Consider the following 21,926-nt stretch of genomic DNA (forward strand, 5'->3'; position numbering starts at 1 on the left):
TTTGTTTCTGCGACGTCCCCTGTGCTACTCACAGCTTGCTGCTCGCAGACGAGCTTGTGCAAAGCAGCACCTGCATGTCACGGATCCACAAAAAAAAAAGCAATTTCCACTGCTAGGTTGTGGCTGGGCGTATACAAACCTCTCCTGCAAAGCTCCTGTCTGATCACCCGCGAGCTGACACAGAAATACTTCCCTTCAGTGTCACCACCAGGGGTGAGAGCCATGTCTAGCTCCAAAACCCCTGCGGCCCTCCTACCACCAGCACCTCCCGCTGGTAAATTTGGCTGATCTCGGCCTGCGGGTTCAAAAGTTCTCCAAGGGAGGGATGAAGATATAAACAGAGCCTGATCACATAAGCCTCCTTAGGAAGTCGGGCTAAAAAGAGATTTGACTTTCTACAGTGCCATGATACGGCACGCTAAGCTGGTTACAGGGCACGCACGGGGAATCGCTGCTAGCCCCGCACATCCTCACGGCACGGTGCAGGCACTGATCTCACGGCTCCTGCCGGGCACTGAGCCACAGACCAGAGGTTTCCCCTGCCCCGGGACCCAGCAGTGCCCACACCCCACCTCCAGCCCCCTCCGCTCCCACTTTGTCTCTAAAACCAAGCGTGTGCTCCCCGCTGCTATTTTTATACCCCGCTATTTTCCGGCTCCTTCCCAGCCGGTTATTCACATAATTGCAGCCACCACCAGATTACACTAATGGCTTAAGTGCCACGTTCAGCCCCAGAGCTAACAAACCTCCCCGGGAGCCACGTGCCGAGTGCTGCCTGCTGTCCTCAAAGCAGGGACCGAGTCTCTGCAATTACAACCTCACTACCCCGTCTGTAATTAACACGGTGCAGTCAGAGCCAATTAATAAGAATGGTGCGGAAAAGGTCTAATCGGTCTGAACGGGGAAGTTTACCAGCGAACAAGTGACACGTTGCCCCCAGGACACACGACAACGTGAAGGGAAAGTGGCCGTAAGCACCTACCAGGGACTTCAGCCCAAGCAGAGCCAGCATCGGTTCCCCCATGGAGATGGGCAACAGGCTTCCATGCCCACGAGCCACATCCCACCCTCGCTCAGCCTTAGATCCCAGCTGCTGCCCAGGAGCAGAAGGCTTTAAAAACCCAACGCTTTCACCAGCTTCCACTCTGGGGGAAAGCCGGACTCGAGGCAGGCCCCTCTTCCCTGCAGGTGCATGCTTCAAGCAGGGATGAGGCTTCCAGCAGCCCTCCTGCAGCAGAGCACAGGACTGTCTTACTGGAATTGATTTTTTATTAGCCAAGTCAGTAGAGCGATAATTATTATAGCCCCCTGGGGCCGACAGCTACCAGCCACTTACAGGGCAGCAGGGAGATAAATACAGCATTTACACGTACATATAATCGTTTTATTTCTGCATTAAATATTCATTTCCAAAGGGTTTCCCAGCACGTGGGGGATTTCCAGAAGCACTGTGCAGAAGCCAGCTCTGCTGCTCTCTCGGGTGTCCCCCTTGCTGCGTTTTTGCCCAACAGGCTACTCACAAACTTTTTTTTTTTTGCTAACAGGCTGCTTTGGCTCCAGCCAGCTTCATGTGGTTGAGGCAGGACCAGCCTGGCACGTGGGGGAGCACAGCTCAGGACCAAGCACCAGGCTGGAGAACGCCGCTGAGCCAGCAGAGGGGCGATGCTCTCGTACCAACAAAGCCTCTCCGCAGCACAGGAGTCCAGGCAACCCCCGCCCCAGCATTTTGCAGCAGCTGCTTTTGCAGGGATAAATACGGCCTCGTGGGCAGTTCCATCTGCTGGCCCACCAGAAATGGCAACATTGGGGAAAAAAACAACAAAACAAAACAAAAAAAAAAAATGCCACCACGAAAACTCCCTGAATCTGTGTTTCGCTCCAGCGATGACACATTTATCCTCCCAGCTGCCTTCTCAGTCGCTCAGAGCCTCTCCAAGAGTTTTGGGACATGGTACTTAAAAATACTTTTCATCATTAGCTGGGGAGAGAGGAGGGATAACATAGCAGGGAGAGGAAGTGAGTCTGGTCTGAGACTCTTGCTAAGTGCCAAGTTTACTGCAAGGGGCAGGAAAGAAGCCTAACAGAGTCATCTGTCCGAAAATCCCTACACCTTGAGACCAGTACGTTACCAACAAGTCCCCCATGAAGCCAGGGGCACGAAGTGCAGCAGGTCAGCACAAGCACCCAAGATCCCATTTGCTTCCCTGCTTAGGAATCAGCTTCAGACGAATTCCTGGAAGGCTTTTTTACTTCTTTTTGCACCAGAGACTGACCAAGCCCATGCCACTGTCTGTCCAAAGAGCTCATGCGAGGCCCGTGGGATTAGGGCACCCCACCACCTAATTGCACTTGCTGCAAAGCCACCGAGAGCCTGAAAACACCCACCAGACCCCGGAACAGCTCACGCTGTTGGGTCTTCTGCTGCCACTGCCCTTTCCCAATGGAACTATAAACTCTCCCTTAATTGAATTTGACAATGGAAAAGTAAAGAGATTTAAAATAACAAATGGTCCCCCCTAACCGCTTCCCTGCAGCAAGGTCAGAGATGCTTACTGAACTTCAGCTCAGCTGCTAAACAGGAACACCAGCAAGTAAGGAAAAGTGTTAGGGGTACCTGGGCTAAGTTAGCAACCAGTCTTCCTCCAGGAACAGCTCCTGCACCGTCAAAATTCTGCCTTTTTTTTTTTTTAAAAATCGCTTAATAAAAAAAGCAGTGAAAAGAGAAAACTATCATTCACCACAAGGACTGCAGGGGTACCTACAGCACCTGCCACAGCAGCTGCTAACAAAACACCCCCGTGGAAATATATTCAGGAGACCTGGGTGCAACTGCTCTACGTTATGGGGGCAGCTCTGCCTCAACCACCTCCCTGCAAAATGGAAATGCAACATGCACGAGCTGGGAGACAACTTCACCCCCGTGTCACAGTCATTGAAAAAAGCACAGACGCCTTTGGGGTCAGCCTTCACAAAAGGATCTTGATAAATGGAAAGGATACAGGAGAAAGCTGTAAAAATGACTGGATGGGAGGAAAATGTCTTAGAATGAGAAATCTGGAGCTCAATCTGTTCAGCTTGGTTAAAGCAAGACTGAGAGTAACGTGATTACTGCATAAAACACCCTTCACAAAGAAAATATCATGTAAAAAGGGCTTTGTTATCGCTAATAAGGAATAAAAGGAAGCACTGGCTGACAGCTGAAGGTAAGGAAGAGCTGATAAAGCAAGCATTTCCATACAATGAACCATTAATTTCCAGACGAGGCTCTCAAATAAAGCAGCGGATGCTGCAGAAAAAAGCGTGGTCGGACACAGCATGCCCCGTGCCAGGGCAAGCGGGAGGAAACAACAGCCTGAGAAATGATGGAAAAAGGACAATGTGATTCTGGGGGCTCTTTGGGCCTAACCTTCTGAATCTAGGCAGAAGTGGTCGGTTGGGACACCTCGCGTGGACAGGGAGCAGCACTACACGTACCTCAACGCGCTTAGCCGGGGAGAAGTTAGAGAGCTCTGCCTTGCAAAAGCCAGGTTCTAAGAAAACCGGCAAATACAGGCGCCACCAGTACGCTCTGATTTCATTCAAGGCTTTCAATGTATTTGAAAACATGATAGGTAAGTGAGGGAAAAAAAGCCCTGCTCTTAATTGCTGTTTCCTTTATTCGCTTCCCCACTCGCTAAGCAATTATGAGGGATATTAAACACACGAGGTAAAAACAGTAAAAACATTTGCTGCTACCTCTCCTCTCCTCTAAGAATCATCCAGTGTTTGCCCACACAGCATCAGAAAGAGCATCTCTCATGCTACTTATTAAAGTTTAACCATGTTTATTTCACATGGTAGAGCTCCTCTTTGATAAGTAATGATCCAGGTAACACAAAAACAGCTAACAAAGAAGAGCAGCCGGACAAGCTTGGCTTTGTGTCATGGTGTTTGCAGGAGCCCAACAGTGACAGGGGGCATGTCCATGCTGGAAAAAAAATGGTGAAGAGCAAGAAGGAACAGTTTTGAGCCAGCAGCATAATGTTGGAGGAGTATTTCAGCATCCTCTTGCCCTGCAGAGGCAATGGGTTTTGCGGGAACTCCAGCAACACAGACAGCACAGACTGCTGCTGGTAGGGAGGCAAAAAAAAATAAAGGTGGAGGTTTCTAGGAAGTCTTACAGGAGCCACACAACCCCTTGGTCTTCTTCTCTGGCTAAACAGGGAACCCATGTCCTAAAAAGCCCCTTTGGCACGTGTTTAAGCTCGGTACCTGAAGCAGGCAGGGTACCTACTGCAGAGGGGTCTGCTTTGCATAAGGCTCATGTAAAGCCCATCAAAGCCCTCAAATGAGGCTCGAAATGCTGCTGCAGCGGCACATAGGATTAATGCTGGTCCTTCTACAGAGGGGTGAATGTCATTTACAGAACTGTGTTAATTCCTGATTTGAATTTAGATGATGTTTTTAAATAAGAAACAAGCTCAGAACATCCGCTGGGAATCTGTGACTTGGATAAGCCTTAATAAGTCACCAAATACAAGCGAGAAGTGCACTCAGACCGCAGTGCTGTGCAAAAATAATAACAACAAAAAGGAAGATCACTTCTCGAGAACAGAGAATAATGGCTTCAGATTGCATATTATCGACACAGCTGATGTGTTTAGCATGATGTGGCAGCACTAATGAGCTCAAAATCAGTGAGCTCAAACTATAAAATATGCTCTTGTGAAGAAGGAGATGAGTAGGACAAGTAGGAGATTCTGCGTAGGGTTTTCCTACAAAAGGCACTTTTCTCAAAAGGAGGCAGCAAGAACTAGGAGAAGGAAGGCTGTGGAGCAGACCAGGTCAAGATGAAGGGGGTGAGGAGGTAGAAAAGCCTCACCTTTACTCCAGCCAGACTCTCCAAGTGCTGGCAGTCGATGCTGCATGCCCTCAGCAACTCCTCCTGTGGCGGATGGATGGTAAAGCTCAGAACTCCCCAGAAGCTCATCATACCTAACGTACCTGCATCTTCGTTTTTTTATTTTTTGCAGGATGATTTTCCAGCCTGAAGCAAGCAGTATTTGCAGGAGCAGTAAGTGCAAGCACCCATCAGGGACGTGCAGCTAACAGGAGCATCCCAGCACTGCTCCTGGCTGCCCCAGCCCCGTGCCATAAGCCCCTTTCACACACACCAGTTTGTTCTGGCTTCATTAGAAACGCTGGTGCTACTAAGCCACCCAACAGCTCTCCCCAAACCGGCGGCGTGTTAAAAGAAAAGACAGTCCTACACTTATCTAGGAGGTGGTGCTGGGGAAACTTCCCAAGGGTGGAAAGGCAGCTCGGCAGCTCCAGCTGGATTAGCATGCAGCCCACATCTTTACATCACTCCTCGGCACGGGGAAGGCTTTCTGCGGAGAGACGTGGAAGAGGCAGCTGCACTAAAGAATTAAATTTAAAATGCATTTACTTCCAAAGTGGGTGAAAAAATGTCTCTTAACTCCTAATCTTTCATATCGTGGACTCAAGTAAAACGGATGTTCTTTTCTTTTAAAGTCATGCAATTTAATGTGATGCTTCCCAGCAGGCTGCATTTGCTTTAAATGTTTGCGTTCAAAATGTGGAACCACTCCCTCCTCCCCTTAATTTTATCTAGAATTATGAATACTTCATTTGCTTAAATATAATCAGAAGAGATGAGCCTCAGAGAACCACAGCCTCAGTCTGGGACAATCTTCTGCACCCTTCAGGACACAGAACATTTGGGAAACGCTGCGGAGAGACTCGGTAGCTGCATCCACCAGGACAGAGAGGAGCCTGCAGGCAGAACTTGGGGCTGAGGCACACCATCCCCTAAGAGGCTCAGAACACCAGTGAACTGCTACGGAAGAGGGTGGGAATGATGAGGACTCGAGCTGACGCTGGGAGCAGTTCCAGCCCTGGGGGGCAAAGGCAGCATCCCCTCAGCAAACCAGAGCAAGGGCCTGGCTTGGAAAAGGCAGGAAAGAAATCTTGGAACCTTTATGAATAGTTCCTATAAACATCAACCTAATGCTCAGCAATCATTGAGCTGAAAATAGACAGAAAAGGATTCTTAAGAGACGGAGAGAGGAAACAACGCCAGCAAATACCCCGATGAGACAGCACATGTCGAGGCACCGGCTTTGCGGAGAGCCAGGCTCTGCCTGTGCCTGCCTGGGGCTTTGCTGCAGCTTATTTAGCTGTAGCAGCAATTCTCCTATTGACCAGGTGGCTTATCTCTGTACAAAGCCATAGTGCTTGTTCCAGGAGTACTAACAGGTGGGTGTTCTGCAGGGCACGGCACGGCGATGAAATCCAGACCTTGGCAAGATCAGTTCTAGGTGCAGCAGAGAGAATAAGGAGCAAGCATCCAGCGTGTTTAAGGTGCTCCACAGGCAGTAAACATGGATGCAACATGGACACGCTGACATGACAAAAGAGGATGGTGCTAAAGCATGCTGGAAAACAAACACAGCCCCAAGCAGATCCCAGAGCCAAGAGGAAGAAGCCATCAACCTCAACCTCCTGTTCCTCCCAGCAGGGAAGGATAAATGCCACCAGCAGCAAGATGTCCCTCCCGGAGGCAGCACGGGACGCCGATGACTCACTGCTTTTTTAGTATTAGGAGCAGTCAGGACTAGGAGCAGAAATACCTGGCTGCAGGAGAGGCTGCTGACCTTACAAGAGGGCTGGGAAGGCTCAGTGGGTAAAAGCCCCCAGCAAGTGCTACTAGATAGTAATTTCCACCTGCAATATCAGCCTCTGCCTGCATTTCAGCTGAGCCTCTGGGAAAATCTCTGCATCTGCTGGCTGCACCCCCATTTGGGGGCAGGCTTTGAGGAAGCGTGCAGAATGCCAGGCACACCTGCAGGGGAGCCGAGAAGGAAGAAAGAACATCCAAAAACCAACCCTTACCCTCACCCCAACCTCCTTTTCACAGAAGGGGAATGGAAAGGTGAGCAGAGAAAGGTACAGGTAATAGGTAAAAGCGTACAGCAACTTTTAAGTTATTACTGAGTCTGCTTCTGTAGCAGCATTTTTAATGTCCTTTTATTTTTCTATGGCAACTTGGTCCGAACTAATAGTAACCCTTTAATTAGAGAGGTGCAGTTTCACAATTCACCAGCCCTAAGTTCTCAGCTTTGCCATAAGTCACGTTTCCTTTTGACCCCGACAAGACTTCAAGTGCAGCACTGCACTAGTTATGCCAACTTACAAAGCTTAAAAGGAAAAATTAAAAACTGAGAATTTTCATTTATTTATTTACTTCGAAAGAGCCTATATTGTGGTAGATTCCCTCACCCTTTCCCAGGTTTTGAACCAAACACCTCCATGTCAACATATCCAGATACCTGCAAATGGACCTCCCTCTCTGGCAACAACACACACTGATAATTACTTTCCTGCAAAAAAGGGGCTATGGTCAGGGCAGCAAAAGAGCCTGAAGATTTCTTTCATTTTCTAAGCTGGACACGAATCCCGTTCCCTGTGCATCTCTTTCATCATTCTGAGGAAACAGAGGACAGAAACAGTGTTAAATGCCGGAAGAACCAGAGAAACAAAAGACAAACTCCTTCCTGAACCCCCAGCCCATCACTGTGACAAGGCAGAGAACAACCAGGGATGAGAAGCAGATCGCCACTGCACCAAGAATAAAGTTCTCTTTCAGGAGGACATTCGCAACAGCACTCGGGGACTCAAACAGGGACATTAGTTAGCTATTTTATGCAAGCAAGACTGCTTGAATAATCAGTTTTTCTGATGTTGCCATGTCTTTTCATTTGTTAGCATGGAGCATAATTGCTCCTTGAAAAGCTGAATGATTTTAAATTAGATGGAAAGACGGTCACCGCAAGCAAAGAATTTTGAACATTCCCATCCAAAGTTGAAGGTTTATAAATATGAGTTGAAAAGAGATGGAATAATTAATCTGGCAGCATTCACTTAATTTGTCCCCTTTCTTTTGTTTCTTCCTTACTATCCAAGTACGCACAACCCTGGTAATGAAGAGCAGGAAAATAAATAAATTTACCCAGACCAACCTCCTCGCCAGACCTGGAAGCCATCAGTACAGCCAGCAGCAGTGATTAAGCCCAGATTACGTTAAAACAAATTTGCCATGTCACTCAGAAGACTTCCATTTGGCATTGGCCCAAGTATTTCTGTTAGTCTTTATCTTCTCTCCAAGCACCGAGCAGTGCCACGGACTCCCCCTGGCCGAGGGTCCCTGCTCGCAGCAGGACCAGGGCAGGATGCTTGGGGCTCGGTCTGCCTGCGGCTTGAACACCCCCAAGGCCAGAGACGGGATCGGTCGATCCCTCATCTGCAAGCTTTCTGCTTGCAGGAGCTATTTCCAGGCACTGCAATCATGACTCGATTGCTCCAGCAACCGAACCGACTCCTCCTTACCAGCTGATTCAGCTGAGCTCTGCCATCGTGCCTTGTCTTGGTTTGCTCTACGTATCTTTCCCAAATCCCTCACTCTCTTATTTCTTCTCCCCCCCACCAAAGCACCATATTCCTGAAGGCAGCTGTCACCCTTACCAGAGGATTTTGCGGTTGCTATTTGTATACAGGGGAACTCCACGGTGCCTTTTCTCTGCAAATGCAAAGCTGCTCTTGCTCCACCGCGGAGCAAGCCCGGCCAGCGAGGAGCAGGGAAGGAAGGGAGGAGCAGCAAAGGGCAGCAGAGCCTCCACGTGCTGCCCGGGAGGCTGGCAACTTGCAGCCACTTGAAAATTTAAGGGAGATTCGGGGTCATTTCTTCTCCTGCGAGCGTGCGCTGCCTTCAGTCCGCGGGTGGCGGGCGCTCTGCTGAAGATGACGCATCGGGGAGAGGAGATTTTAGTAACTGGGGCAGAGGAGGAGAGGCAGCGAGCGGTGAGAGGAGGAGGGAAATGAGCCTACATAAAGCAGCAAAACTCAGGAAGAGGCAAGGCTTTCTTAGAGGAAAGGAATGGAAGAGGGAGAGCAAAGTCCGGGGAGTTTTGGAGCAGAGGGGAGCATTTTACAAGATATTTGTGACCTTGTCACACCTTGTGCAGACGCACGAGGAGACTTTCAGGCCCTAACTCCATGCCACCACAAAAGGCAGGAGTCCAGAGGCCTGCTGAGGTCTGAAATTCAAGACCAGTGTTTGCAGAATTACTGCACTGGGACCAAAGCTTCACTGGGCAGAGGCACTGGGCCATAAAGCTGGGTAATGCACATCCCCGTGTGCCTGTACAGCCAAGAGACAAGCCCCAACACTAAAACACCGGAGGAGTTTCCAGCAGTGAGTATCAAAAAACAGTCAAGTCGTCTGTAGCTTTTTTTATTCCTGACTTTTTAAACATAACTACCCACAGGTTCCCAACGTCCATCTTTAAGAGGCAGGGGAGGGAAGGAAATCTCGCCTTGATTCATTACAGCACTACGTACACATCTCACTTTAAGTGCCTAAGTCCAATTTAATTCGATTTGACTATATAAGCTAAAATTGCTCAAGGAATAGATGACCCAGTTAGTCCTCAGACTGAAATCTGGGACCACGCAGATAGTACTGACAATTCCCATTTACATGCTTCTTCCTGCTTCAAAGCGTAGAGCCACGATCGTTTCTTCTCAAAATCATGAAAATGTAAGATGGGTAAATATCCTCTCCTCGCCAGTCCTTCCAGGAAACAACCATTTCACAGAAACTTGACTCCAACATGGCCAATCTAAGAGAGAAGTTGGCAAATTTCGCCACCAAATAATTGAAAATTGGTTACCAAAGGGTAATCAACGCTCCGTGATGCTCTTAAAGAAAAAACAGTTCATCTGAGTTGTCGATTAACCCCAAAGACCCAAATCCCCTCCTCCCCAGCTGCCTGTGTGGCAGAGGGAGCTGCCTCCCGATCCCTTCCCCGTGCGCACCCCAGACCTGCTGCCACCTGCAAAAGCAGCGCCTGGCACCTCACCCCCGGGCCAAGTACTGCCCCTAAGGGATATCAGTCCCCGAGGGCTTTCCTCTGCCCAAACACCCATCATTTTTCACAGGACTCTGACCCAAACTGAAGTCTCCCCAGTTTTAAAGCAGACGCAATTCCAAGTGCCAGCGGGCAGCTCGTGCATACTTTTCACACAAAAAAATGGGGAAGGAAAAAGGAACGCAGCCCCGCTAGGGATGGCAGCAAAGATTTACTAGCGAAGGACAGCAGCGAAGCCTCCTCCTTCTGAAATGTTATTACCTTTACAGAATAGGCCAGTGACCCTGTCACAGCCCATTTCCATACTGTGCCGCCGGCTCTCTTGGGCCCGTGGCAAAGAAAGCAGCGCCGCGCAGAGGGCGAAAGCACCACGCACAAACCAGGCTGTCCACACCTACCCTCAACTAAAGCCACAGGAACTTAACCAGTTATTAAAGGTCTTTCCAAACCAGGGTCTCTTGCAGTCACTGTCGGCAAGTTCGTCACCAGCGAGGCTCCGCTCCCCGACACTTGCCCGAGTGCCTTAGTTATTGCGTCCGAGGGCTTTATGGCATTATTTGAAGCTTGCTATTTACCTAGTTACACGAGACCCAGCAGCTTAGAGCCTGCGCTCTGCCTGGGCTGCAAATCTCTGCAACTACCTCCAAAATAGCCCAGATTTTATGACCCGTTAAGCTTAATGATAAACCCTTGGATTTATGTTCCAGGCTAGTGAGCAGTGGGAGATCAAGGGCCAAGCTTTGATTTATCTGCAGGCCAAGGGAGCTTGTTATTTATTTCTTTATTCTTATTTTCCTCGGCACTTGCCACGATGACTGCAACACTTCGCTATGACATCATGGCACTTCGGAGCGTTATTTATATCCCAGTCATGGCTGCACGTGGACCTTTTGCAGTGCTGGTGGGGCCCCTGCCAGCAGGAGGGGAGCGCTGCTGGAGAGCTCTGCCAGCTTCTACCCAGCCTCAGCCGAGGATCCTGCTACAGAGACAGTAACACCAGACCTCCCTGGTGATGGGTAACGCAATGGTTTTCACCTGCAAAGCCTGATGGAGGTGGGGGAATGGCCTGGGAAGGAGCGCTGTACTGCTCTGCGCTGGTTTTGTTCTTTGGTAGTGCTTTCTGCGAGATGCCACTGGTGCCCGAGTTGAGATAAGCTCTGCTTTATGATGCTTTAAATCCAGAATCAGGAAAAGAGGTGTGTATTAGCCAATCTTTGCCTTGACGGACAACTTGACAGCCTTTCACATACTTAAAGTGGGCACTGTGGAGAGATGCTACTCAGTGTGGTCCAGTGCTCTGCTTTTAGTATAAATCTCTCTGCTTTAAGGGTTTCTCTGGAAAGCCCATCTCTGGAATCAGGGGATTGCAAGAAAATCTTCTGCATGCTCTCAAAATTTGCTTTCAAAGGAAACACAGAGAAAATTAAATGCCCTACCTGGTAGGAAAAAGCCTTGAGAAACTGTTCATAAGGACCGCAAGTGTCCACCCAAGTCCGGGTTTCACACTTGTGCAGCTTTAAACGCTCCTCACAGCGCCAGGCCCCCAGGTGTTGGTGCAAGCCCGCTGCCAGCACAGCTGGTTAGCAGCTCGAACACGGGCAGGTGGCTGCATCGCCAAGTGCCAGGGCAAAAGACTGGGAAAGCACTGATAAACGCAGCATTACAAAGCTGATCACAACCTGGGTTATTTCCTTCCGTGATTATTCCATCCGTTGTACTGCGCTGCACGGGTCTATCAGACTGCTTTGGTAATATTGAGAGAGGATGGGAAAAGTAAACATTAAAGGGCAAATTTGGAGAAGCTGAAGCTTGCAGAACGAAGAGGATGTGCTTTATAATAAGAGGCACCTGTCAGGGGAGCCGTGCATTATCCAGTCTTTCTCATGACTGACAACTTGACAGCTTTTCACACATTAAAAACCCCTTCAAAAAGCATTAGTTAGCAATTATCACCAATTTTCCCATTAAGCCCATGAAACAATAGCTGCAGCTTAATTTCTAGCTGCATCAGGACAGTTGACTGTTTCTCTTCTGTTTGCACAAAATTGGGAGATGATGAAAAAGTGCAAGATGCCATTTCAGCAATAAGGGAAAGATGCCCAAGAGCAAAGCAAACAGCGAGAGACACGTGGCTCTCTTCCTAAGAGAAATTCTAATTTATTAGAATAAAAATTGCAAAAGCAATGTGTGTGTGGGGGGGGCATGCAGAAACCCTTTAGCCCTCAGTTAAAGATCTCTCACGCAGCAGCATCAGGATGTCACCAGCAAGAAGAGACCGTGGGCCAAGTCTAACAGATTCTGAGGAAAAAGTCAAAATACTTCTTCAAGCAGAAAGTGATAATAAACGTGAGCCCATGAAGCAGCCACAAGGCTATCAGGTTTCCCACTCGATACATAATCCCTGGGGCTTGCTGCACCACTGAGGTCCAAAGTCAGGCTGGCTTGCCCCAAAATAAAGAAGAACTGGCCTTGGCTTGACTTCATTGCCGCAAACCTTTCCCTTGGAAAGGAGCAGCCCTGCTGACTGGTGGCATGGCCCACGCTCCTCTACCCCAGAAGAGGAAAAACCCACGCTTGCTGTTAGCCCTTTAAGAGACTGTGAGCCACTTTTCAGCTAGCAGGGCTCTGCATCAATCCGTAAATTATTTATCTCAGCCCTTGTACTCCGTAAGTACTTGAACAGGCAGCATTTACTCTCCCTGTGAATCCTGAGAGCACAGCGAGCTGGTCCTCAAAGAGATGGGGATGGAAAGCAGAGACCAGGACGGAGAGCTAATAAGACCTGCAGACCAAAAGAGGCGATTTCAGCATCGTATCTCTACCGTACCATACTGTGAGGGACATGCCTGTGTCCCTTGTCACAGCTGTGCCCCAGGGAGCAGTTCTCTTGGCTCCCCAGGCCGTGACTCTGCTGCCAGATTCACACCTCTGGCTGAGCGAAGGCTTCAGGTTTGCCACCCTGCTCCCAGGAACAAGCCCCCTGTGGCACGCACAGCACGTGGCTTTGCTCGTGCTCCCCCAGAGTGGTCTTCAGGGTACGTATGACACCATCTGCCCCATCACCAATGTTTAGTTTGGGCATAAGGGCTCCCGGCCCTAACAACTCCCATTCCCTGCCGACCCCGCCGTGACTCCCAGCAGGACGGGGCTCTTTCCACAGAGCCACACGACTGCAGTCCCACACAGCCACGTGTGGGATGTTCCTAAGTTGCTTGCTTTTCCACTTCTCCTTCATCTCCTGTCCTAAAAACGTCAGAACGGAGATCAACAACTTGAAAGGCAATCACCACCTGCAACCGCTGCAGCAACGCTGAACTATTTTGGCAGCCAGGCCTCTCCCAGCACCGCTGCCGGGGCACACGCTGGCGCTGGGCAGACACAGCGTGTTCCCAGCTCTGGGCTGCATCGCTTCGAGCTCCTGAATGAAACACGGAGGTACCCAGACATTTCCTGAGATTACAGCCATCGCCCTGGCACTGGAACGCTTTCCAGTAGCACACTAAATTTATGTTTCCGACATAAATCCCACAGTTATGTTCCTTCCCCCAAACCCTGCTGGCACACCCTGCAGCCCAGACCTGTCTCCCAACCTGCTGCCTCACAGGCAACAACTTTTTTAGCCAGTTTTTCCTGCCCTTCATGTTCTAGGTGACACAAAACACAAGAGGCAGGACATTTTGCTATTTGGACGAGAGGGGTTCAGCGTGCAAGCGCATGCTCCAAAGATCTGTCACGGCGGCACAGCTCGGGGAACATTCACCTTGCACTCACTTTGCTCTCATGAAAACCTTCCCACTTCTTCAGCCTACAAAAATCACCCCTCTCTATAATGCATTAAATCAAACGTCGTCCAAAATCTAAGCAAAATGCAGCAAATCTGTTGTCTTTGGGGCCTTTACAAACAAGGTAGTAACAAATCTAATAGATGTAAAACCAGGCTCCCGTGGAGAAGGTGGGATTTGGGCCAACACATAAACCATTTAAGCGTTCTGACGCTTTATTTATATTGCATAAAGAGTTCAGGAACAACCCCTTCGAACTGTACTTCATTTATGCATCCCTCTATCTAAGCACCCTTCCGTGAGAATCCCACAGAGGATTCCTGAGAAGTCCTTTAAATGCATTTATTTACGTGGCCCAGACAGCTAGGCGAGGCATTAAGCATTGTTCTTGTAATCCTGTGAAGTACCAAGAGCCTCCTGGGACAAACTGAGTCGCTTCAGCTCAGGACCAGACAGTTCTGCACCTGCCTAAAAAAGAAAGCTAACCACCTGAAAGTACAAAAAAGCCTTCCAAAGCAATTACCATAATCCCTCCTGTTACACAGAGGTTAAATAACTTCAGCCACAGCACAGCCTGGATTAGAGCCGCGGTGCCTCCTGACTTCCAGCTCTGTGCTCAGCTCAGCTCCTTAAATAGCTCGAGCGCAAGGAATTAGCTCTGCACATACATCCAACTCAGGGAATGGGAGAGCTGGAGTTCAACTAACGGTAACAAAGCCTGTGGAGAGTCCTGGGGGAGAAACGTGAAGTTTTAACCTGATACCACCACCCGAACCACCTGTATGAAGGCGTACGGCTACAGTTTGTTGCCACCAGTTTTGACAGTGAATTATCCGCACACAGCAGAGCACGCTGCAATAAAATGTTTATAGCTATCAGCAGGAGCCTTCTTGGGGCATTTATTTGTTCCAGGTTTTCTTTGTTGGCGTTTTTTTTTTTTTTTTGTCCTCTCCTTTGTCAACAAGGGTCTCTCCATGCTCTTCTTTCTGGAGTACCTTCATGGCTATGAAAATTATGAAGTTTTTTGCTACGGGAGGAGTTTAGTGACACTGCACATTTTTATTTGCATTATTACGTATTTCTACAGTCATTTCTGGCCCGTGTGGCTTTCCTCTCAGAGGTGACTGCACACACGTGCTTCTACTACTCCACTGCCTGTAGCTGCAGCGTGCTCTTTTACTTGTCAGCTGCCTCCAGCAGAGGACAATAAATCTAAAACAGCCCCAAAAAAAAGGGAAAATCTCTACTGCTTTTTTTGGCATCCGAGCTCTTTGGCTTAGCCTATTTTTGGCAGAACATCTTTGTTCAGCAAGATCAGAGCTCCCACCCCTGTGACACCAGAGCACGTCCTGCTGCTGCCTGCCCTGCTTGCTAGCATCGAGCTCCAACAGCAGAGCTGGTGTGCAGAGAGAGCCCAGAAAGAAAAGCACGAGAGCCAGGACTTTCCTTTGCCTCCACCTGCCAGGTGCTGAGCGAGGTGTGCTGCTCCTCTGCCTTCACCCCATGCTCACTGCACATGCACAAAACACTGGCGCACCTCATGCAGAATGCTCCTCTAGGTAAAAAACCTCTCACCCTGTGCCAACAGGACCCCAGTCAGGGGGGCTCGTGGTGTGTAAATAGGAACATGTGTGTGTATCTCTGGTGTTTTAGTACGAGTTTTGCACAAGGCATAAGAATAGTCAGAAATAGCAAAGGGCAGCCTGGTCTGTAGAAGAACTGAACTTAATTCAGATGTTTTTGTTTTGTTGGTTTGATTTAAGGAAATATTCAATATTTTCAGAGCTCTGTCTGCTCTGAGATGTAGTTACCTTCGTACTACAGGAGCATCTTCAGTGATAACGCCCTGACTCGCCCCAGGAAGGCAAACAGTTGGAAATGATGCAAAATAGTGACTTTGCATGTCCTGGCTCACTCCACGATGTGAGCACGTGCTTCCTATGGCACTGCAGGACAGGCACTGCTCGGAAGGGGAGAGTCCTTGGACATTTAAGGCACAATGCTGGGCACAAATTCTGTGTTTGGTGCCAGAGCTGCAAGACAGCTGCTTTCACCAACGTTGCTGAGCCTTGCGAGAGCCAAATGCTGTGGCAGGTCGTAGCCCTGAAGGCCCTGTGACACTCCTCTTTCCCCAGGGGAAAAATAATAATAATAATAATAAATAATAAAAAAGTAAGAGCTAAACATTCATTTTGTTAGCAAATACTCCACCTTCCTGGCAGGAGAGAGCCCTCCAAATGCGACACCGAGCTCCGCAGCCCTGCCGAGCCTGGCGACAGGCAGGCTGAGACACGGCACTGACTGCAGCTCCCCGGAGAATCGGTGTGGTCTAATGGATTAATGGCTTTATTAGAGTTACCTGAACATTAAATATCATTAGAGAGCCCTGAAATTTGCGCTATTTTTTCCCTTTTAAACGGCCTCATAACTGACTGGTTTTTGGTGCTCTGCTGTTGATGTTTTTTGAAACTTTCCAGTTTTCAGCTCTTTTCCGCAGAGAACAAAGCTGATGCAGGTGTGCTCTCTCCAGCAGGCAGGGCTCCTCACATCCCTCATCGCCAGCTGAAGCTGGTCGTAATAGCGGGCAGCTGCCTCAAATCAAGTCCTGTACCAGGAGGTTAGGGAGATCCTTTCTGCAGCTGTCACCAAGCAAGAGAGACGAGCCCATATCAGGCACCTGGGGAGGCATGAGGAGGGAAGCCATAGGAACTAAGGCTCTGCCAACCATTTTTTTGAGCAAAAAGTCATATAAAATGCCTTTCACGCTTCAAACGGCTATTAATAAGATGGAAAATGTTTAATAAATTATAACTAATGGAGATAAATAGACTACAGTTACAAGATGGTGAAAATGATATGCCCTCCAGGTGTGAGGGACATCAGCCTCCTGACATTTCCATCGTTGTGCTCCTGGTTTTGCCTGGCTGCAACCACTGAGCGTCCCACATGGGTGCCTGAGGGTTCGCTCAGCTTCCACCACAATCTAGGAAAAAATTGCAGCAGACCAAACTCCCCTGAGCTGAGCAAGGAGCAAAGCAGAGCTGGCCCAGGAAACCCCATCAGGATGGACAAACAGCACCACGAGCCAAAACAAAACACTAAGTGCAGGCTATCCCAAGGTATTTTGGCAGGAGGGCTTTGTTTGGGGTCTATGCACGCTTCAGAAACCCTTCACACGTACCATGGTACCCACAGACACCCGTTAACAGCTTCAGCGGATGGCACACAGCAGCCTGCTGGTTTCAGCTTTTGCAAAGTAAGGCAGTAAACACGGAGAGGATTTATGAATTTGAACAGGTTCGTGGCAGACACTTGAGATCCTTAATTGGAGCAACTTCAAAGCAGTAATCTAATTGAAGTGTCAAGTCTGAGTGTGATCAGAGCAGAGGAACAGGGATGCAGGTGCTTCCCACCCCCTACCTTTTTCCCCATTCCTCCCTGAAACCAGAGTGCCCGTGGCAGATCCGTGCCAGCATCACCTCACGGGCAACACCCAAGCCATGGGAGCTGGAGTCCTCCTCGAACACAAGCAAACCCCAAATGACCCAGCTGATGCCGAAAAGCACCGTTTCCCCTTAACATCTCCCCTGTTTCAGTACTGAACGTGGGGTTGGAGGCGAGGCCGATGAGATAAAGCAGCTCCCAGCTCCTGTTAATTCGCACCACGAGAAGTTTGTTCTTAGCCAGGGATTTACGCTGCTGACCAACTTTCTTGCAAAGCGTTTTATTTCTGAAACTAACGGCACCCTGGTGACATATTTCACTGTGGGATTAGCCATCAGACACCGAGACTTCACTGAAAGCCAAATATTCACCTACTGCATTTGGGACTGATGAAGGTAGCCAGGAACAGGGATGCCAAACAGCCAAAGCAATTACACAAGCAACAGCACTTACTACGCACACACACGGTGACTGGTTTGCTCTCCCTTTCTTTATGGTAAGGTTAAAAAACGCAGAAACACCTAACACCGCTCTCAGCTGCTGCACGAAGGCGGGACCACGGCAGGCTGGGCTGAAGTCTTCTGAGGAAAATTAATCTCTTCTTGAAAGCACGGTTTCACCTCGACCAAAAGCACTTGTAAACAGTGCTTGAAAGCAAGGAGAGGAAAAAAAAGGAGCTTTGCGTCAGCACTTTCCAAACGAGTGACACTGCCTTTTCCTCAACCCAAGCCGCGTTTTTCACTCGGTCTGCCCCGAATTAATTTGTTTGCTGGAGCAACACCTTAAATCCAGCTGGAACAAAGGCTTTGCATGCACCTCAAAGGAGGTGAAACGCCACGAACCCCAAAGCGCAGCGTGCCCGGCAGCAGCAGCCCGGCAGCGGCTGGGGCTCAGCGCCCGGCCCCGTGTCCCTGCCGGGGGGTGGGCACAAGGCACAGGGCCATTTTGGGAGCCTCAGCTCTCCAGGTGACGGAACCGCTTCCCTGCTCACCCTCAGCGGTGGGCGTGCGGCCAGCCCGAGCCCTGCACAGCCCCGGAATTGACCCACACGGGGATGACCCCCGGGGGATGCGCAGCGCTCCCAGCTCCGTGCCGGCTCCGTGCCCTGCTCCCCACCCCCGGCACCGCTGCAAGTTCCCGGTTAAAGGCAGCAGGGACGCAGCCCGCCCCTAATAGCGACCAAACCCCGCGGTAAGGGCCGGCAGCGGAGCATCGCAGCGACACGGAGCGCGCAGCCCACGGGCTGCTGCTGCCGCCGGGGAACAAAGGGCCGGCAGGCGGGCGGCTCGCTGCCGGCCCCGCGTGTCCCCGGTCCCCCCGCTCCCCGCCCTACCTCTGCCGCCGCGCCCCCAGCGCCATCTTCTCGCGGGCGGCGCCCGCCGGGCCCGGCTCGGCTCGGTTCGAGCGGCTTCGGCTCGGCCCGGCCCGGCCCGGCCCGCAGGTGCCGCCGCCGCGCCCCGCCCCCGGGGTGGGCGGGGTCTGAAGAGAGGCCGCGCCCCACAGCCCGCCCCCCCGCGGCACGCCCCCGCCGCAGGGGGAAAGCGCGCGCTGGGAGGTGCCCGGTTGGGGTTGGGGTTAGGGGTAGGGGTGGTTTGGGGTTAGCATTAAGGTTAGGGTCAGGGTTGGGTTGGGGTTAGCATTAAGGTTAGGGTTAGGATTAACGTTTGGGTTAGGGTTGGGGTTAGGATTAGGGTTGGTTTGGGGTTAGCATTAAAGTTAGGGTTAGGATTAACGTTAGGGTTGGTTTGGGGTTAGGGTTAGGGTTTAGGGTTAGGTTTAGGATTAGGGTTGGTTTGGGGTTAGGATTAAGTTTAGGGTTGGGTTGGAGTTAGCATTAAAGTTAGGGTTGGTTTGGGGTTAGGATTAAGGTTAGGGTTAGGATTAACGTTAGGGTTGGTCTGGGATTAGAGTTAGGGTTTAAGGTTTAGGGTTAGGGTTAGGGTTGGTTTGGGGTTAGGATTAGGTTTAGGGTTGGTTTGGGGTTAGCATTAAGGTTAGGGTTAGGATTAATGTTAGGGTTGGGTTGGGGTTAGGATTAGGGTTAGGACTGGTTTGGGGTTAGTGTTAGGGTTTAGGGTTAGGTTTAGGATTAGGGTTGGTTTGGGGTTAGGATTAGGTTTAGGGTTGGTTTGGGGTTAGCATTAAGGTTAGGATTAGGATTAACGTTAGGGTTGGGTTGGGTTAGGATTATAGTTAGTTTTGGTTTGGGGTTAGTGTTTAGGGTTTAGGTTTAGGGTTAGGGTTGGTTTGGGGTTAGGATTAGGGTTAGGGTTGGTTTGGGTTTAGGGTTAGGGTTACGATTAGGGTTAGGGTTAATGTTAGGGTTAGGTTTAGGGTTAGGTTTAGGGTTTGGGTTAGTGTTAGGGTTAGGGGTTAGGGTTAGGGTTAGGGTGGGAGTGTCTTGCCCCGCAGCATGCTGTGAGTTGTGGTCCTCAGGCCTTCCCAATGGAAGCCGCTCTGTGATTGTCTCAGAGGAGCCCAGGGCTGAAGTGGCATGCAGGGCTTGCCCACACTATGGGCGGGAGCTGCCGGGTTCGGCTCGGCCCAGCCGGCGCCACTGCTGGTGCCACAACAGGGTGGGTGGTTGGGGCTGTCCCCGAGTGGAGCGGGCTGGGAGGAGACGAGGTGGTGGGCACCGGGCTTCTGCTGAAATGGCCCTTGTGCTGGGTGGGGGTGGTGTTGGGTCGGACTGGGCGTGCAGTGGGGACTGCGCTGCACGGGGCTTCGGGGAGCTGGGGGAGAGGGAGGCGGCGGCGGGGGGAGTGAGGGAAGGAAAAAGAGCAAAGCCTTACAGAGCCTTAGCTCCACCGAGGAATGAATAACTGTCTGCTTCTGGAAGAACAGCACTGATCACAGAATCACAGAATTTCTAGGTTGGAAGAGACCTCAAGATCATCGACTCCAACCTCTGACCTAACACTAACAGTCCCCACTAAACCATATCCCTAAGCTCTACATCTAAACGTCTTTTAAAGACCTCCAGGGATGGTGACTCCACCACTTCCCTGGGCAGTCTGTTCCAATGTCTAACAACCCTTTCGGTAAAGTTCTTCCTAACATCCAACCTAAAACTCCCCTGGCACAACTTAAGCCCATTCCCCCTCATCCTGTCACCAGGCACGTGGGAGAACAGGCCAACCCCCACCTCGCTACAGCCTCCTTTAAGGTATCTGTAGAGAGCAATAAGGTCGCCCCTGAGCCTCCTCTTCTCCAGGCTGAACAAGCCCAGCTCCCTCAGCCGCTCCTCGTAGGACTTGCTCTCCAGGCCCCTCACCAGCTTCGTCGCCCTTCTTTGGACCCGCTCAAGCACCTCGATGTCCTTCTTGTAGCGAGGGGCCCAAAACTGAACACAGTACTCAAGGTGCGGCCTCACCAGAGCCGATGTATCAGAGCTGATGTATCAGCAGACTCATATGCAAGCTGATCCAAACTGGGTGCACCTCGGGTGTGCCTTGTCTATTAACTATCTCTGACATTGTGCCACCCCATTAATATCAGTGGATGTACCCAGCACCGCCTTGGGGCTACACAGAACGTGGAAATTTCTAGTACGTTAATGTTAGTTTGTCAAAGATGGCAGTGCATGTTTGCAGTCTGTTTATTGCTTTTGCCAGTGGTAGATAACATTTATAAGGAATCGGTCAAAGGAAAAAGCGCCTTCTGGAACTGTGAAGCTCTGTGTTGGCAACTCGGTGACTGGCTGGACCTACTGTCCATCTCCAGAGGGAAGCGGACTGCTGTTTTGAAATTAAAAAATACTAATAAAAAAAAATAAAAATATGGTGCTGCTCTATGGCGCCTGGAGGACTGCCACTCTGCATGGCAGTTAAAAAGCATGTGGTTTGGAGATGAAGAGCAGCAGAGGTAAAGCAGCTGGGAAGAGAAATGTAAGTATTGCAGTAGGTAGGCTGTGGTTATGAGGTGCCTCAGGATGTGCTTTTTTTCTTGTTTCTGCCCTTCCCTCGTGCAGCCTTGGAGAGGTGAAGTCCCCATGTTGTGGAGTGTTGCAGAAAGGTAAGAGGGTTGTCAGCCCGGTCGGTTCCCTTCACCAATGCTAAGGCAAGTCTTTGAAGAGAAACAGCCTGGTTGCGTGTGCTGCACCCTGTTGAACTAAGCCAGACCAAAACCAGGGCTGCTGTTCCTCCTGCTCTCTTTGCCTCTTCTCATCTTGCAAAGGAATGGTCCAGCAATTCGGGTCAATAGGGGATAAGAGATAGGGTTTCAGAATAACTGCTAACTGTTATGACAATTGCATAGGGCACTATGCAAGTCTCTGACATCCAGCCAAGATGGACAAAGGAGAAGGACAAGGGAAAAACCTGGGAGGAAGACTATGAGCCTTCAGTACGAGAGACCCCCAGAGGGACCACCAGAGACTGACAACGCATGCGCCAGTGGGCGGGATCAGATTCCAGGAACTAATTATAATAACCCTGCCTTTTCTAGAAGTGGTAATGAATATGTATTAGCCTAGGAGCATAAAAACCAGCCGCCTGATGTAACTTGTGTGCATCTTGCTGGAGCAGAGACTCCCGGCGCACCCAGTGCTGTTTGCTTACCTCTATTCATTTAATAAATTGCAAACTTTGATTGTAATCCTATTTGGGACTTAGTCATTTATTACAACAGACAACCTTGTAAAATGCAGACAACCAGAATCCTTACCACCATTAGGTGGAAATCACGGTGTAAGAAACATTACCACCTCAAAGAGTAAAAGCCTCAAAAGAAATGTGACTTGTAACAGGCCAGCAGCTGTGTATTTTCTGTG

The 21,926-nt window shown here is 50.1% G+C and overlaps 1 protein-coding gene across 3 annotated transcripts in view; it reads right to left on the reverse strand.

Moving 5' to 3' along the window:
• The window catches only part of PAK5 (p21 (RAC1) activated kinase 5), an 80,003-nt gene extending 61,361 nt beyond the window's left edge, over nucleotides 1–18,642 (reverse strand). For 2 of the 3 annotated variants that reach the window (XM_027455566.3, XM_072035252.1), the window contains exon 1: nucleotides 18,489–18,642. The gene's annotated coding sequence lies outside the window, so the exon portion shown is untranslated. Of the gene's footprint in view, nucleotides 1–5,249; nucleotides 5,370–18,488 lie in introns of all 3 variants that reach the window. The other variant, XM_038176938.2, reaches the window with a different exon arrangement.
• Nucleotides 18,643–21,926: the final 3,284 nt, after the last annotated feature.

This window comes from Anas platyrhynchos, chromosome 3 (genome assembly GCF_047663525.1).
Source record: "Anas platyrhynchos isolate ZD024472 breed Pekin duck chromosome 3, IASCAAS_PekinDuck_T2T, whole genome shotgun sequence".
Taxonomy (NCBI): domain Eukaryota; kingdom Metazoa; phylum Chordata; class Aves; order Anseriformes; family Anatidae; genus Anas; species Anas platyrhynchos.